The following is an 18,635-nucleotide window of genomic DNA, read 5'->3' on the forward strand; positions in this document are numbered from 1 at the left end:
TTATTAATAACCTCAAAAGTTTGGGAGGCTTTTTTTTGGAGAGGGTGAGATGAGTCGCCTGAATGCAAGGCCTGCGTCAGTAGTGGCCCGGCAGGGTTGTGAGTTGGAGCCGCGCGTTTGGGCGTCATCCGCTTCAGACGTCCGGGACCGTCTGCGCGCACGAGTACTTTGACCAGTTTCTACCTGCCGGCGGGAGCTGCGGCCAGGTCCACGGAGCGCCCCACCCTCTCCCACCCCCTGAGCGCGCCGGGCAGGCGCCGCTGCTTCTCTCCTTGGGCTCTCTCAGGAAGCGTTGGGAGCTGTGGTTTCTCTGAAACTGTTCAGTCGCCTCTGCCACTCGTCTGGTGGAGGCACAGACTTCTCAAGGGGTGTGTGTGTGTGTGTGTGTGTGTGTGTGTGTGTGTGTGTGTGTTTGCGTGGCGGGGGCGGGGGTCTGGGTACCAGACCGTTTGGGATTCACGCAGGCCTGATTTGCATCCTGGTGGGTCATTTCCTAATCGTGTGACCTTGGGCAAGTCACATCACCTCTCTAAGCCTCTGCTGATGGCTGTACAACCGCACAAAAATTACTCTGAAGAGTAATTGAAAAGCATTCTGGAGCAGATTTTCTTTTCCCAAGTCTCATCAACTTGCAGCATTCACTGCCTAAGGCCCAGCTGGGGGTTTCTTTAGACTGTGCCAAGGGAACGTGAGGCCAATGTTCAGGGCTGCTTTTATGGAAAGCTGCATTTGGCCTCTCATGATGGGACTTTGAGAGTCATCTGTGGACCAGAGCAAGGCTTCTAGGCCCCTGCCTGGCTGGAACCAGGGCCTGACTTGGAATGAGCCAGGCATACACAAGCCAGCACAGCTGAAGCCCTGAGAGGCAGAATGTGGAGGTAGGAACCCTGGGCTCCTGGGTCCAGGCTGTGTGATCTCTGGCCAGGAGCTTCCTCTGTCTGTGTGCCTCTGGTAGTGTGAGTTTTGTCTGTTTCATGCTTAATGCCAGCTCAGGGTCTGGCTCAGAGTGGCAGACAATACATATCTGTTGAATCAATGAATGAGGTTTTGTTTTGTAAAATGGAAGGACCCCCTCTAGCCCAATCCTCTCTGGATTCTGGGGACTACAGGGAAAAACAGAGGCCGTCAAGAATAAACAAGTCAGGAGTAGGGCCAGGGCTAAGGGTCTGCATATCAAGCTTCCATTTAAAGACAGCCAGTTTCCTTCCTATTTAAATTAGAAGAGGCCTTGCCTCACTCTGTGGTGATCATGGGTAGAGATGGGGTACTCTTTGACATGGGCCCTTAGAAACTTGAAGAGGAATCTCTAGGATCAGGGTGTGACCTCTGGCCTGCTGAGTGTGCCTGACCCTCTCTTGGCCCTACTATGAGCCTGGGTTATTTTACTTTCCTGCTGAGATGTAAACTGCTCCAGCTCTGGAGTGGAGAGACCTAGGGTGGAATACCTACTCCATCTCTTACTTGACTAAGTGACTTTACCACTCTGAGCCTCGGTGCCTTCATCTGTGAAATTGGAAAAAAAAATGACTGTCTTTCAGGGTTGCTTTGATGAGTAAATGAAATCACAGAAGCCCAGAATGCCTGACACATAGTAGGCATTAATGGATACTCTCTTTAAAATATTACTTATACTCAGAAAAATGAGAGATTACGTCGCAGTGGCAAATTTCAGGATTTGGAGTCAGGTGGGATTAACATTTTTCCTCTGTAAGCCGTCATCTGTTATGTACAAAATGAGAGTAGTGAGAGATGCCTCTGTCAGAGGCAAGCTAGAAAGCATAAAAGAAAATTCTTTGCATTCTGTTCATCCCATGACGGAAGGAACGAGGAATTCGCTTCCCAGGAGTCCATGGCGCGATTATGTAGTTCCTACTACGAGGCTTGACCCTCTGGCAGTTCTGTGGACTCAAGCCTTCCTCCTCTGTAGCATGCTGGCAAACATCAACTGTCAGTGACAGTTCGAGACTCCGCGCAGCGCTTCCCCCGGAGGGGCGGGGCTCCAGCGGGCAGAGGAGGCGCTGAGGATGAGGTCCCTGGCTCGTTCTCCCCGCCCTGCACCCACCATTGGGCCCCGGGGTTAGAATGCGTCCGCCAAGACGCAGAGCGAAGAGCGTCTCTTTTCACTGAAGGACAGGCTGAGGCCCAGAGAAGGGCGGGCAGACTCCTTCTACCTTAAATTGTTCTTTTCCCCTGTCACGCTATCAAACTACGCCGTTGAATTTCTTTCTGAGTCCTTATTACTCCTTGATAGCACCCTGTTTGTTTATTGAGCAGTAAAAGCGCTTGGGGCGAGCAAGAACCAGGTCGGCCCAGTTACCCCGTCTCCTTGAATCGAGTGTAGGACAGCACACAGAGTGAGGGCTCCACAAATATTTGTTGGATAAATGAGTAATAATGATATCTGACACGTATTGAAGGCTTCCTGTATGTCAGGTTTTGTTCCAAGCACTTTATATGCATTGGTTTTATTAATCCTTAACACCGTTGAGTAGGTACCATTTTTAAGCCCAGTTTACAGATGAGAACTTGGAGGCACAGAGTGTTTATGTGACTTGCCCAGGGCAAGTCGTGAACTTAGCTGTTTGGTGGAGAGATCTGGCAGAAACCTGCCGATTCGCTTCACCCGTCCCCAAGTGAGACTCGACCCTGGCGAGGGGCAGGGGAGGGGGGCCGCCAAGGGTGGGGGCGAAGCAGGCGCGTCGGATTTGGCTGGAGACGCCAGGGGCGCAGAGGAGGTGGCGGAAGCCGAGGATGCCCGCTCTCCTCGCCGGGTTCTGGGGGGCTCCATCTCTGCGGGTCTCCCCCTCGCGGTTCTGCGCCTCTCACGTCTCTGTTCCTTTCTGTGTCCGTCTGTTTACTTATCTCCCACACACCCGCCCTCAGCTTCCCTCGGACCTCTCAGGCACGGAAGTCTGGCCCCAAAGTGCAGGAGCGAGGCAGGCCGCGTCCCCGGGGCGAGCCCAGAGCCCTTTTCCCTTCTTTCTTCTCTTCCACTGAGCGGCGGGAGCCCCCGCGGTAACCCGCCCGGCGGGCAGACGGAGCCAGCGAGGACCCCAGCGGACAAATTAGTCTCCCCTTTGATCGCTCTTTTCCGATCAGGTCAGGTTTCCCTCCGCCCCGCGACGGCGCTTCCGCACCGGCCCGGCTCCCTGGGCTCCCCCAGGGGGTCAGGGTTCGCCCGGCTCCGCCCGGCGCCTCCGGAGGAGACTTCTGCTGCGTTCCGGGCCTGGAGCCCCCTGGACTTTGGGCGGGGCGTTTCGGAGAGGGGAGTGGGCGCCGGTCCCAGGCTGCTCCCGCGAGCCCTCCCCTCCTCCCCCCCATTCCCCCGCCCCCGGCCGTGCCTCCGGTCCTCAGCGCGCGGAGTACCTATCTCCGTAAGACGTCAGTTCTCTGCTCCGTCCCTCAACCCAGTCCGGCCCAGTCCGGCACGGGAGGCAAACGGGTACCGAAACAGCATTCTCTCTCTTTTGAGTTTTTCACTTTTAGAATTTCACACCCACAAAAATCCTAGTGTTCATCCTGGGAAAATCAGAATTTCATTGGACTTCTTTATACATAGTTAGGATTTTATATTGATTTTACTTTGAATTACATAGGGAGGGGGAACCACCATAATTTCAAGAGCTCTCTGCCCGAATCCCACTCCTAAGGCCAATATCTCTTTCCTCTATTGACAAACCCCCTGCCCCCCATCAGCCCAGCTCCAAGACCCAAAATCCCCGCCGTGACAGTGCTCCCCAATGCCTGGGGCTTTGCTAAGCAGCTCACCTCTTGGCAGATAAGAGTTAATGTCCAGCCCTCATAAATCAAGACCATAAAAAGCTTACTTTCATATGCACTCAATTTCTACAAAACCTAAACTAATTGCATAAATTCCTTTAGGCCACTCAGAGTTGCTCTCTGGGTTGCGATCTGATCAATTAGTCATTAGGCACTCCATTAGCTGGGGTTTAAGCTGCCTCATATAAATGTCTCCCGTCAATTTGCTTGTAATTGAATGAATAAAAAAGGGTACAGTTATTAGCACAGAGGATCAGAATGAGGAGAGGTCAATTTTATTCAAATATTCTTAAAATGTCTTAATCTAATAATATTAATAATAACAATAAGAAGAAGGCATTTGGACACCAGCCACTCCATGTTAAGGAAGGCTCTGACCTGAGACACAGCCACCTGAGTGGCATCCCAGCTCTGCCACCGTGGGAAACTAGTCTCTCCCACCCCAGTGGCCTGAGTTTCTTTACATATAAAACGAGTAGGTTGAGGTGATTTTCTTTCTCTTTTAATTAGTTTTACATTTTGTCCAAGTAATTTATGCACATGGTTAAAAAATTGAATACAGAAGGGCAAAATGACCAACGCTCTCCTTAGCCACTTTTAGCTGTTTCTTTTGGAAGTTAATTATATCTAAATAATATATATTTAGCACTATTTAAAATTCAAGCTTTACGTATGCTAACACGTATATATGGAATCTAAAAAAAATAAAAGTTTCTGAAGAACCTAGGGGCAGGAAAGGAACAAAGACGCAGATGTAGAGAATGGACTTGAGGACAGGGGGAGGGGGAAGTGTAAGCTGGGACGAAGTGAGAGAGTGACATTGACATATATACACTACCAAATGTAGAATAGATAGCTAGTGGGAAGCGGCAGCATAGCACAGGGAGATCAGCTCCGTGCTTTGTGACCACCTAGAGGGGTGGGATAGGGAGGGTGGGAGGGAGACGCAAGAGGGAGGAGATATGGGGGTATATGTATATGTATAGCTGATTCACTTTGTTATACAACAGAAACTAACACACCATTGTAAAGCAATTATACTCCAATAAAGATATTTTTAAAATTCAAGATTTATTTGAATATTATTAAGAATTTTAAGAAATGTTAAGATTTTGATTAAATAATACATGATTCAAATTCAAAAGAATTAGAAGATTTACAGTGAAAAGTCTTTCTCTCACCCTTGACCCAACTTACCCAGTTCCCTTTGTTGAAGGCAAATAACATCAATTTCTTGTGTATACTTCAGAGATGGTTTATTGGCTGCCATTTCTTGATTTGTCTTTCTTAGTCATTGTACATTAACTTCTTGCTATGAAATCAGAGAACTAGAGATATAATAATGTTGAATAATCTCCCCACATCAAGTATGCTAAGAAGTTTTGTATAAAATCAATAATTAAAAAGTATGAACTGCATGGGCAGTTGAAAATTCTGATTCTTTTGTGTGTGTGTGTGTGTGTGTGTGTGTGTGACCAAAAATTAATTTGGATATGTGGACACCACAAATATATAAAAACTGCCTACTCACAAAGATAAAGAGTGTTTATAGGTTGATTTGAGTTCTAGCCTTCCAAATAGAATTTAAAGCAGCCTATCTGGGGAAGACATGGATGAAATGATTTAATAATCCACCTAAGGTTAGGGATTGAGCATCGGACTACAGAAACTCCAGCTGAGCTCCCACATGTGAGGAAGCCAAGTGCTTTGGGAAATAAATTCTATCTCTGACAGAAGTTCAAAGTGGTGGTCCTGATTGGCTGCTTGGAGAGGTACAGGGAACCATTGTTCCCAGGGCAGGATGGATTTGTATTGAGCCCTGCATATTCTCTCGGTGAATTCCTCTTGTAGTAAAAAGCTTGTACTGGAAGAGAGTTAACTGGGAGAATTGGAATCACCTCTGGTCAGCATACAGAGCACAGGCCACATGGTTCTTGGAAGGTACACAAAAAGTTCTGAATTCCAGGCCTTACTTTGTTCTACGTGACCTTGGTAACTCTATTCATTTCTCAGTTTCCCCAACTCTAATGAGGAAATTGACCTAGGTAGTAGTTCAGTTTTGGTGAGGGTTCATGGACTCCCTTGAGAATCTGAGGAAAACTGTTTTTTCTAACCCAGAAAAATGCACATCTGTGCACTCAAAAGTTTTGCTAACTTGCTGGAGTTCAATCATGGATTCCCTGGGTTCAACCCAGGAGTTTTTGGTCCAAGGTTAAGACCCCTTGGACTAGGTGATCTAAAGTTCTTTCTTTATGTCACTATCTGAATTTACAGTCAAATACCCGTAAACACTGAAACCAGTTTAGGAAACTGGGAAGAACTTTACTGAAGGCAAAAATAAAGTGTTAATTAGACTATGAGCCAATTGTTGATAAAGACTCCAAATGGCTTTGACAAAATTATTTTTCAGATCAATAGTCCGTCTCCCAAGAGGTAATGAGGTGGAGTGAAAAAAGCACTACATTAGGGGTCAAAATCTAGGTGTTTTTTACCAGTCTTCCAACAGCCAGAATTGAGATTTTTGAGCTGGGGCTTCCCTGCTCTGGCCCCCTCTTTTCTTATCAGTAAAATGAGAGGGTTGGACCACATGACTTCTGAAGCTGTCAGCTGTAACTTTATGTGAGCTTATATGTAAAGACATTCGCATGTCTTACATTTGGTATTTGTTTTGGTTTATTTTATTTTTCTATTTTGTTTTCAAAAGGATAGTTGTACAAAGTGGTGCTGGAAGAAAGGTTAGTTCCTAGTTCCTGGGTTCCTAAGCACCAAGGCTTCTAAAACCACGTGGCAGAAACACAACACCTAATGGAAAAATAAAAACAACAACAGTTTGTAAGTTTAAAATTTAAAGGCAGGGTGGGAGTAGGAGGCAGGATGAAATTAAAACATTTTGTTAGACTAAATAGTTCTGGCTCAGCCAAACCGGTTCATCAGCAGGCCTGGGAAGACTCAGCCCAGTGGGTAGCAGAAGGCAGTTGTGGGCTGGGCAGGGCACCCAAGCCTGTCCCAGCTCTGGCAGGAATCCACAGATAAGAGAATGCTGACCAGGGCTCCTGTTGTCTGCTCTCAGATCTTCAGTTTTTCTACCTTCTGACTTGGGTTAGTGTTTGCAGCTGTGAGCTCACTCAGACCTTGAGGTTCTGCATTACTGGTCACATTGCTCAAGTGAAATGATAAGAATGTCATGTCAACTTCAACTCTTCCATTTCCAACTTACCAGAATTTCTCCTGTCTATTTTATAGTTTCCCCCCGCCTCGTTTTATTGAGATATAATTGGCCTATAACATTGTATAAGTTTAAGGTGTACAACATAATGATTTGATATTTGTATATATTGCAAAATGATTACCATAGTAAGATTAGTTAACAGCTATTATATGACATAGTTCCAATATTTTTTCCTTGTGGTAAGAGCTTTTAACATCTACTGTCTTGGCAACTTTCAAATATACGATACAGTATTGTTAACTATAGTCATCATGTTGTACATTACGTCCCAGGACTTATTTATCTTATAACTGCAAGTTTGAATCTTTTGACCACCTTCCCCTAATTCCTCTGTTCTGTAGCTTTTACGTCTTGAGTTTTTCACTGACAGTTCTTTACTGTTGCATTTGGTTTTGTGTAGTATGACTCTATGCTTCTACTAATGCTATTATGTCAACGAGGGGCAGGTTTGTATTTCTTGACTGTCACAGTAGGGTTTTTTCCATCACAAAAAAAGAGTTTTAATAATATTTACTCAAGTTTTATATTGTCACTGTCAGACGCATGGAATCGTAGAATGTGAGCCAAGATGAATTCTTAGAGATTCACGGGCTGGAGAATATGATGGTGTCATTCTAGGGACTCAGGAATCTATATTTTTCACCATCTCTCCACATGTCTCTGATTATTTGCCCAGATTTAGGAAGATGTTTCTTATACTTTTTTTTTTTCCTCACCAAAGTGCCCTCGCACTGGAGTTTGGGTATATAGCCTGAAACACAAAATTTCATTAAATGTGGTGTAAATTTCACATTCCATTCACAACATGTCTGTGACTGTTTTGCCCTGCCCACCATTGCTATGGTAACTTACTTACCATGGAGTAAATTGTAGCAACACCCAGAACCTTTGGCTACAGCCATACTCTGCACACTGATATGTAGCCTAGTTTGAAAGTAAGTTCTAGTGCAACCTTTTTATTGTAGGGCAAAAAATGAGACCTAAAAGAAATTTAGTAAATATATAGTATAAAATATATTTAGTATATAACAGTAAAAAAAGCAACATCTCTTAAAAAAAATGGTTCTGAAGAACCTAGGGGCAAGACAAGAATAAAGACACAGACGTAGAGAATGGACTTGAGGACACAGGGAGGGGAAAGGGTAAGCTGGGACGAAGTGAGAGAGTGGCACGGACATATATACACTACCAAATGTAAAATAGATAGCTAGTGGGAAGCAGCCGCATAGCACAGGGAGATCAGCTCGGTGCTTTGCGACCACCTAGAGGCGTGGGATAAGGAGGGTGGGAAGGAGATGCAAGAAGGAGGGTATTTGGTGATATACGTATGCATATAGCTGATTTCACTTTGTTATGCAGCAGAAACTAACACACCATTGTAAAGCAATTATACTCCAATACAATAAAGATGTTAAATAAAAAAAAGCAACATCTCTACTGATCACTTTAGAATAATAGATATTTAACAAATATTTGACACTAGGTCTATGAATGAGCCATTCTTACTTATTTTCCTCCTGACCACACCCCTTCCCCCCAAAGGTGAAGGAAGGCAAGGATGAAATTTTAAGATATGGAAGATTCCTATACTCAAGGTGCTGCCCCTTCTAAGATGTTTTACAAGCCTAGTTTAATCCATATTTTATAAATGTCCAAGGCCACACAACTGATAAGTGATAGCATTTAGGAGTTAAGCCCAGGATTGTCTGCCTCTAGAACTGACCTCTTTGCACTGTGCCATGCTTGCTCTTGTAGAAGATGATGGACTTATGTTTTTAAGGTAAAATCTGTAGGACTCTTACGTGAAAGAAGTCTTACTCTTGTTCTACAGGGCCACAAGGGGTACACTAAATAGAAAATGAAAGTCACGGAGAGGAAAAATTTCAGTTTTATAGAAAAAAGAAGACTTTGGTAGTCACCATGGTCCAAGGAGTGGGCTATACTGTGAGTCCGTGTGTTGGAGGATCCGAACAGAGATTTTAGTGAGTGACACTGGGGGTGGATTTCAGTATCAGACGTGTGGTTGAATGAGGTGACATCTCATTCCAGCCTGAGAACCAGTGCTGCTCTAGATGGTTGCCCATTTCACCCCCGGTGAAAAATATAAAGGAACTATCTCATAAAAGAATGTACAACTCCCTTAGAGGAGCATGGGTAGTAAATATTACTTAAAAATATTTGTTCTTTGCATTTGCCTTTTGGAATGCCAAGATATATACTTGAAACTAACAAAAATAAAAACGTTAGGCTCTGGTCCTTTATCGACTTAGTGTTTTAGAAGAACCTGACAACATTTGACCCTCTGAGTGTGAGCAGAGGGGGTCACTAGAGACTTCAGGGGAGAATGGGAGGGTCACCGAGGAGCGGTTATTTGTAGAGTAGGGACCAGCCTGGGGGCCCTGCCTGCCTTTCACATACCGGCATGGCTTTGTGTTCTCTCCCATCTTTTCCCCCTTAAAGAAAAAAAGCTTCTTTTTTTTTTTTTCCTTCAGTTCTTTCTCTCCCTGTCTCCCTTTCCCTGATCACAGTGTCAAAGTGCTTGCAAGGACTGGTTACTGTTTTTTAAGTTTTTCATCTGGACCCTTGAACGCTCCAGAGGCAACAGACTATGTAGAACACTCTGAGCCAGGGCTCAGTTACCAAAAGGCAGTCTAAACATGCACTTTGGGTACTTGCAAAGGAAAGACACCCCAAAATAACAAAGGGTGTTTTGAAAGACTTCAGTATTTGGTATTTAAAAAAGCATCCTGGCAATTCCCCAGCAGTCCAATGGTTAGGACTCCAAACTTACACTGCTGGGTGTGGGGGAGGGGTACGGGTTCAATCTCTGGTCAGGGAACTAAGATCCCACAAGCCACGTGGCCAAAAATAAATAAATAAATAAATAAGTAAGTAAAATAAAAATAAAAGAAAATCATCCTTGTTGTCAAGTTCAAAAGGGTGCTGGACTTCCTCCCATGTGTTTTATGAGATAGTGTTTTAAATTTCATACAGAAGAATGGGTAACAAAGTATTCAGGGTTTCAAGCTTCTAAAGATCTTCATTTGACCCAACATAAAATAAATACAATTATAAAAATGGTTAAGAATACTGTGCTATGTCTAGCTCAAGTTGACCAAAAATTGAAGAAAAATGGGGTCTCTTCTGGTTTCCGTGGAGATGTTTGGTTTTGTCAGAAATAGCTGAGGTCTTAATAGAGAACAGACTGGTGATTGCCAAGGGGGGGGGCGGCGGCTGGGGGAGGGATGGAGTGGGAGTTTGAGGTTAGCAGCTGTAAGCTATTACATGTAGGATGGATAAACAACAAGGTCCTACTGTATAGCACAGAGAACTATATTCAATATCCTATGATAAACCATAATGGAAAAGAATATAAAAAAAGAATGTATATATATATACGTATAACAGAATCACTTTGCTACACAGCAGTATTTAACACAACATTGTAAATCAACTATACTTCAATAAAAAAAATAAACAGCTGAGGTCTAGAAATATAATGAGTTAGTTCAACAAATATTTATGTTAATACTCTGTGACAGGCCTTGCTCAAGATTCTGGGGATTCAGCAAAAAACTCGGGACTCAGACCTCTCCCCCATGGAGCTTACACTCAAATTGGGGACTAGGATATCTCGTTCCTGGGATTCAGGACCAGTATCTTTGTTAGGTGTCGACCAAGTTAACCCGACCTTTACCTGTCTGCAGTGTTTGAGAACCAGTCCTAAAGTTTCTGAATGTCTCTGTTAGCATACTATGTAACCTGTTAATACTGTTCTCCTCTCCCCCCACCCCTGCCCTCCTCTTCAGGGAGAAAAGTCATGGCGCTGAAAAGAAGAGACAGAAAATAACCTCCAAAGCCTGGTGATTTTGCATCACATCGGTTGGTAACAAGCTGTAGAACTTGACTATGATTTTTTGAAAACAATGACAAGTGGAAGTAATAGTCAAGTGGAGAGGAACGTGTGTGTTCCTGGCAACCGCACCAGATCATGACACTGATGGCGCCCCTCCCTCTGTCTCCCGTGGGCCACCAGTTGCATGAATCCAGCTTTTACATGGCCCTCCTCTTTGTACACGCCGTGTTGAGACGGATGCCTTTTCTCCAGAACAAACTAACTGCTGACCTGTATGCAGCTGGACTCTTCAGAGTTTAAACCCAGTTTAAATGGTTTCCTAAGGTGAGGAGAGTGTAAGAAGAGCTGCTTCTTTTCTGAAGGATGAGAGGTGTGATGCCAATAGGGTCAAAGGTTGTTCTAGGATTGAGATTAGTTAGGAACTAGGTGATGCTTATGTTTTTCCCAAGAGTCAGAGCAAGATTTCTTTTCTTTTTAATTTCTTTTTAAAATAAAAGTTATATGTGTCCATAGTTCCAAGATTCAAATAGTTCAGTAAGACTTGGTTTGATAAAGAACTGTCTTCCAGCTTTCAACACTCCCAGCTGGTTCTTTTGCTATTTACCTCACTATCTTTATTTTATTTTATTTTTATAAATTTATTTATTTATTTATTTTTGGCTGCGTTGGGTCTTCATTGCTGTACGTGGGCTTTCTTTAGTTGGTTGAGCGGGGGCTACTCTTCGTTGCGGTGCACGGGCTTCTCATTGCGGTGGCTTCTCTTGTTGCGGAGCACGGGCTCTAGGCGCACAGGCTTCAGTAGTTGTGGCTCGCGGGCTCAGTAGTTGTGGCGTGCAGGCTCAATAATTGTGGCACATGGGCTTAGTTGCTCTGCGGCATGTGGGATCTTCCCGGACCAGGGCTCAAACCCGTGTGCCCTGCATTGGCAGGCAGATTCTTAACCACTGTGCCACCAGGGAAGTCCCTGTTGAGCAATTTTCAATCTTGACATTCACAATTTTTATTACAGGAAGTTTTCTTGCATTATTTCTTTGAAGTTTCCTGGGTTTTTTTTCTTTATATTTTCATATTTCTGAATGCCTATTGTTTTGATATTGGGCCATCTGTATTGATTTCTTGATTTATTTATCATTTCTCTACTGTTTTTCTCTTTGTCTTTTTGTTCTTTTGTGTGATGTTTTCTTACATTTTATATTTCAAACCTTCTACTGAGTTTTAAATTTCTCCTATCATTAAAAAATAAATCTAATAGATCTTTTGTTCTTTAAGTTGAGGAAAAAATATTTTTCTTGTTTCATGGATGCTATCTTTTTAATTATAGCTCTGAGTGCTATTCAGTTATATCTCTAATATTGATAATAGTTTCTCTTTAATTTCTTCTTCCCTCAGAGTCTATTTCCTCCAAAGTGCTTTTATTTTCAAAAAAATTAAAGCACTGTTCTGGTCTCTGTGCCTTGTATTAGGTATTGTTTCTTTAATTGGGTAAAACGTTGATTGGAAGCTCTGCACATCTCAGCTGGCCTTGTTTACTTTGGTTTTCTGTCTAGAATGACCTGGTTGGGCTGTTTCCTTGGAATCTTGGGGTTGTCTAATGGCAGGGGGTTTTTTGTTTTTGTTTTTTTTTCTTTTTTGGACTGGCTGATTCTCTCAATTTCCTGTTTGGAGGGTATATGTCTGGTAGCTGATGTCCAAGGTGCTGAGTTAGGGAAAGGAATGGGGTTTTCAACACTTAGAATGTAAAATTTCACGTAATTCCTCTGTTTTCAATATGGTTTCCCACCCTTAACTATGGTTGGTGTCTCAAATACAATGACTTTTAAAAAACATTTTTTTCTTGTGAATAAATTACCAGTATTCTGCCAGGTTTGGGTGAGGCAGTTGCCTGCTTGTGCCAAGTGGATGAGGTAATCTGAGGGTCTGATTGCTTCTTAAACAAATTCTCAACCAAGCCACCCATTTGCAGCTTCGTCTTAACTCCAGAGATGTGTGCTACTATCCCTTCCAAAGTCTTTTAGGGAATCTGCTGTGCATTTCAGTTTCCTTATCAGCTCTCCCCAGTGCTGACTTAGGATTCAGCTTTTTTGAGTCTCTCAAATCAATTACCTCTTATCTATTTGCTTTCCAGTATCCTTTTTTTTTGCAATTGTCTCCTTTCTCATTCTCTTCATCATCTTAAGTGTATGCTTTAAATGTCCTTTACTCATCATTTTAGGTTAGGTTTTGGGGGAGAATGGAGCTGATGCATGTGTCCAATCTCCTACTTTAACTGGAAGTCTCCACAACTGAGATTCTGAACTAATGTCTCAGGACTCCTGGAAGAGTCAGAGATGGGTTTTATTTGTTCCCCCTGAAACTGTATGAAAATTATGTGTATATTTCCACCCTTACTAAGTCTATAGCTTTTATCAAATTCTCAAAGTGATCTGTGACCTCAAAATCTAAGTATCATTTCTCTAGAGGCCAAGAATATGTTACCTCGGGAAGAAGATGGCATAGGTTTGAAGAAACTCAAATTCGGGAGAATATTAGACCAGCCCAAAACTTTTCAATGCTGCTAATAGATGAAGTTTCCAACAGGGACTGGGCATTCCTTGAAAATTAATTCATTCCTATTCGTCACACCATATAGTCCTAGGTCCAAAGAACCACTGCACTGTCCCTGGGGACAGAGCACCCACATGTTTGAAATCATAGGTGGAAAGTAACTGATGAAACCTTTGAAATGATCCTTTCAGATGAACAGATTCAAATGCCAGAAGGTCATGGAGATGAGAACAATGAGCCACACACAAGGTGGCGGAGAGTGCAGACTGTGGTGAACTGAAGGGCAGGGGCCTGACCTAAAGGGGGTAGAAGTTACTCAGCATCAGCCAGTGACTGCCATGTGGGGAAACGAGCCCAATGTGAGGTGAACAAATCTGATTTGCCAAGAGAAGCTGTAATGCTTCTAAAATGTGATATCTCCTTATCTCTCCTTCCTTAAAGTAAAGGCAAAAAAAAAAAAAAAAAAAAATCAGGTAGGTCAAACTGAACACATATGCAGGCCAGATTTAGCTCACAGACCACCAGTTTGTGAAATCTGATCTACTCCAATCTTCTTTTGCATATTGGGATCCTGTTGCCCAGAATGAGGAAGCTCCCATGTCAGTGTTATCCAAGAGAAGGTTCTAGACTGGTCCTTGGATCCCTGAGGGCAGCCCTGGGTCCTTCAATATAGACCAAAGGGTGGAAATTGGTGGCGCTGGAGAGTGTGTGAAAGAGAGGTAGAGTGTGGGGGGAAGGAGGGGAGGACTCTGGTGAGGAGATAAGGTGAAGAGACAGTGTTGGTTTTGACCGTTATAGTTATACTTCTCAGAGTTTGCTGGAAGAGTTATACAAAGTTGCGGGGGGGGGGGGGTGGGAATTGTGAACAAGGCAACAATGACTGAGTAGTTTTAAAAGATTCTAGAAAGGTTCAATGCTGTCCAATAAAACTTTCTGCAATTATGGAAATGTTCTGTGTCTGTGCTGTCCAATATGGTAGCCACTAGCCACATGTGGTTATTGAGTACTTGAAATGTGGCTAATTCAACTGAAGGACTGAATTTTAAAATTTAATTTAATTTAAATTTAGAAACTACCTGTGGCTACTGAACTGGGCATTGCAGAACAGACCAATATATCCTGAAGTGTGTTATGTCTTCCTTTGCAAGTGACATGTGGTTAATTAAGACAGAAAAACATGTCCGTATTTGTAGCTACACCCACCCTCTAGACACACACACACACACACACACACACACACACACACACACACACACACACACACACCAAACCCATGATTTCATGGATACTGTTGTCTGGATGAGACCAAGTTTAAAAAAGGAGTAAGTTAAAGAAAAATGTTAGTAAACATTTTTAGTAAATGTATTTAATAAATAGTATATGGGTGGTATATACATAAGGCAAATATCATAAAGATCATACAAATGACTGAAATTTGGGAAACAATGAACTATATGGATTTTTATCAAGCTGTGGTCTTACATACCACTGATAATTCATAAAGTATTGTTTCACTATAAAAAGTATCACGTCAGAAAGTAAAATAAGTTCGGGAAATTTTCAAACAGGTTTGTTGTTGTTTCTGTTTGTTTTAACTGCAGAACTCTTTGGAGTCTTTTATAAGTTGAGATGAATGTGAATCTCTAGGACAGGAATCTAGAATAGAGCATTTCTCAAACATATTTGACCAAGGAATGACCCCTCTCCCCTTTTTTTTTCTTAATGGTCATCATTGTTTTGAGGGAGGCTAGTTTTCCTTAGAACCCAATTTGGGAAACAATGTGGCAACATAGTATATACTTTAGCCTTTATGGCCATACAGTCTTTGTTGCAACTACTTCACTCTGCCCTTGTAATGCAGAGGCAGCCCAGATAAAACATAAACAGATGGCTGTGTTTCTGTAACACTGTATTTATAAAAATAGGCAGTGGGCTGGATTTGGCCTGCAGGCCATTGTTTGCTGACCCTTGGTCTAAGATTTCTTCCAGGGTCTCCTGGATCTTTTCTGGGTCTTTTCTAATACAGATCTTTCCCGATATTAAGGCGATTCTTAGATCTTAGATCTTCTAGAGGCTTCCTGAATGCTTTTGCCTGCTACCCTTTGAGTCATATATACATCCTTGGGTGATCTTTGAGAGATATCTTGGCCTTGGAAAATGCTGAGGTGTTTTCGTTTTTAAAGAACTCTGTGGCCACAGAGCATCCCCCCAGCAAACCCTGTGCCTCTGGTTTTAAAGAGCCCCTTCAAACAGAAAATAGCTTGTTCTCCTAGAAGAGAATTGGGACAGAATCTTATCAAACAAAACTTTGGGTTGAATGAGAAATTCTATGTAGCTGTCGACTGGAAAAAAAAAAAAAAGAAGGAAAAGCACAACATGAGAGTTGTGAGTTAAGTTTTATTTGGGGCAAAATGAGGACCATAGCCTGGGGGACAGCATTTCAGATTGCTCTGAGAAACTGCTCCAAAGACGTAGCGGGGGGTGGAGGTCAGTATATATGTGATTTTGGTGAAGGGGGAGTACGTGCAATCAAGCACATGTTTTTTGTAGAGGTTTCTGTTAGTCTTGTGAAGGTTATTGCTAGTCACGAGGAGCAGACGTCACCATGAAGGATTGTAGTGCTTTTCTAGATACAAGAAGATGCAAGAATTGGGCTCATAAAATCTTCTCCTGAAAATATCTAACTGTCTGAAGACCCATTCTGCCAGTTTTTTTTCCAGAGCGCAGAGTGCCTCATTCCTGATCTCCACCCTGAACTCCTATCAGGGGGTGTTGATGGTCAGCAGCTGCAGTGGCTCATAATTTGATCCTTATAGAGGTAGACGGCAAGTGCCAGTTTGTAGGTGACATAGCCCAGGCAACCAGTCTTTTTGGAGAATTGAAGGATCATGCCAAGTTTTACAAAAGACCATTCGTAACCCCTGAGAGACCCAGCTTGGAGCAGAGCCACTGAAACTTCTGTGCCTCTGTACCCTACAGAAACCTGTCCTGAGCCCAGTGTGGAGGGCAGGTGGGCTCGCTCTGGGGCAGCTGGTTTTTCCAGCTTCAGGGCCTCGGAAAGTGGAGGAAGACATTCTTTGGGAGATTGATGACTCAGTCAGAAGCACCTGTTAAGAAAGGTAGCCCCAGATCTTGGCCACTGCCAAACTGTACAGTAGCTGGAAAAGGGAAGAGGTTGCAATAGAGAGAACAGTACCTCAGGAGACACCTTGCCAGTTTCTAGTTTAACCAACCATTAACCTGAATTGGACCTCATGGCAACTTGAAAGTGGAGAGAGTGGAAAGAGCATGGGCTTTGCGGGCTGAAAGACGTGGGAATGAATGCCAGCCATGCCACTTACTAGTTATGTGAACGTGGGCAGGTCCCATGGCTTAGCCTTTCTGTTTTTATCTGGAAAATGAGAATGATGGTAATAGTAACTAACATTCATTGAGTCTCCACTATGGGCTGTGCAGTCACTCAACTAGACTTTGGGCAAAGACAGATGAGATGCCTGCTCTCAATGAGCCTACATTTTAATTAGAGCATAGGAAGAGATAGGCAGGCAGTACACAGATAACGTAGAGACTTGCAAATTGTGATACATACATGATGGAAAGTAATTGCAGGGTTGCAAGTATGCACTTTAGCCGAAGCAAAAAGGGATGGGCTTCCTGTATAAATGACATTTAAGCTGAGGATGATTTTATTTATTGCGTCCTTACCACGAACTGGTCACCTACCTTTAAATGCAGGACCTCATTGGAGGTAAGCACCAGTGTTATCCTCATTTTATAAGTGAGAAAACTCTGGCACAGAGAGGTTAAGTATCTTACCCAAGGGCACACAGCCTAGGAAAGGGCCAGGTAGGGACTTTAACTAGGACTTTCTGACACCAAGTCCCCTACTCCTTTTTTCATTCTACTTATCTTACAAGGTGTGCTGAAGCTCAAATAAGAATATATGTGAAGTGCTCGAGCTGCTTATTCAATAACAGCCCTGCCCTTAATCCCACTCCTCCACGTCTAATCTTTTGGGATGTCTTTCCTGGGGTCTTGAAGTTAAGCCACTAGAGAGCAGGCCCCCCCCAGGCCTTGATCCTGGAGGATTTCTACAATGAAATAAATCTAAATGAGGTTCTGCAGCTGGGACCCCACCCCTTTCTAGACCACAGCCCAGCAAATGGGCAAGGGAAGTAGGGATCATTTCAGGGCAGGAAGACATTAATCCTTACCTAGACTTCCAGGTGAGCTCAACAGAGTGTATTGTTCCAGGAACGAGAAGCCATTGCCCCAAGGACTAGGTCTCTTATGGGGGGTTTCGGAACCCTGCCCTGTCCCCCACCTCCTTTTCCCACTCTGGCATGCTCCTTAATATCCGGCTCTGCATCTCCCGAGAACTGGAGCCTCGGAGATGAAAGCCAAGAAAATGCGACGAGCCATCGGCGGCACTCACTCAATTGATTTTTACACAAAATTTGCCTTCATGCACGAAGGATGGAAAAATGATCCCATAAATAATGGATAACCAAAACAAATGCAGGGAGGAAATCAATAGTCACACACTTGATACCGCAGGGAGCTGGGAGAGGAAAATGTGGAGCCCGGTCCGGCTAAACTACACCCCAGGGAACCCCTTCCAGCTGGGGAGGGAGAGGCACATGTTGCCCTAGCAGGCCTCAGCGGACAGAGAGCTGGGAGAGTTTGTCTGAGCTTCTCTCAACGTGTCAGAGTCGATCTCAGGACAAAGGCACTATCTGCCCCTCAAGGATCACCCTGATTTGCCGCCCACAGACCAGGGTACCTGCCCTGGTTCTTTTCCTGAGCCGTCCATGGCCTCAGGAGCTCCATCTTTCAGAGATGCCAAAAGGCTTCCATGCTCTCTCTGAGGTTTGCCCCTTTTTCTATTCACAGCAAGTTGCCTCCAGATCTGGTTACCTGCTCTGGTGCTATGGAAGCCCCGTGAGTGGTGTGGGGTTAGGGGTTTGAATCCTGGTTCTACCATTTCCTCTACCTGTGTGACTGACTCTTGGTAAGTCATGTAACCTCCCTGAACTTTCGGTTCTTCATCTGTAAAATGGGACTAGTAAAATCTTTCATGCTGGTAGGAAGGATTAAATGACTCGATGTGTATAAAGCGCCTGGCATATAGTAAATGCTCAAAATAGGGCAGGTAAAATCACCCTCGTCTGATCCCCCGAATCTGTGCCCTTCCTCCATGCTCACCCCCACTGACTCCAGGGCTTC

The sequence above is a fragment of the Balaenoptera borealis genome (assembly GCF_965194805.1).
Source record: "Balaenoptera borealis genome assembly, chromosome: 2".
NCBI classification, from domain to species: Eukaryota; Metazoa; Chordata; class Mammalia; order Artiodactyla; family Balaenopteridae; genus Balaenoptera; species Balaenoptera borealis.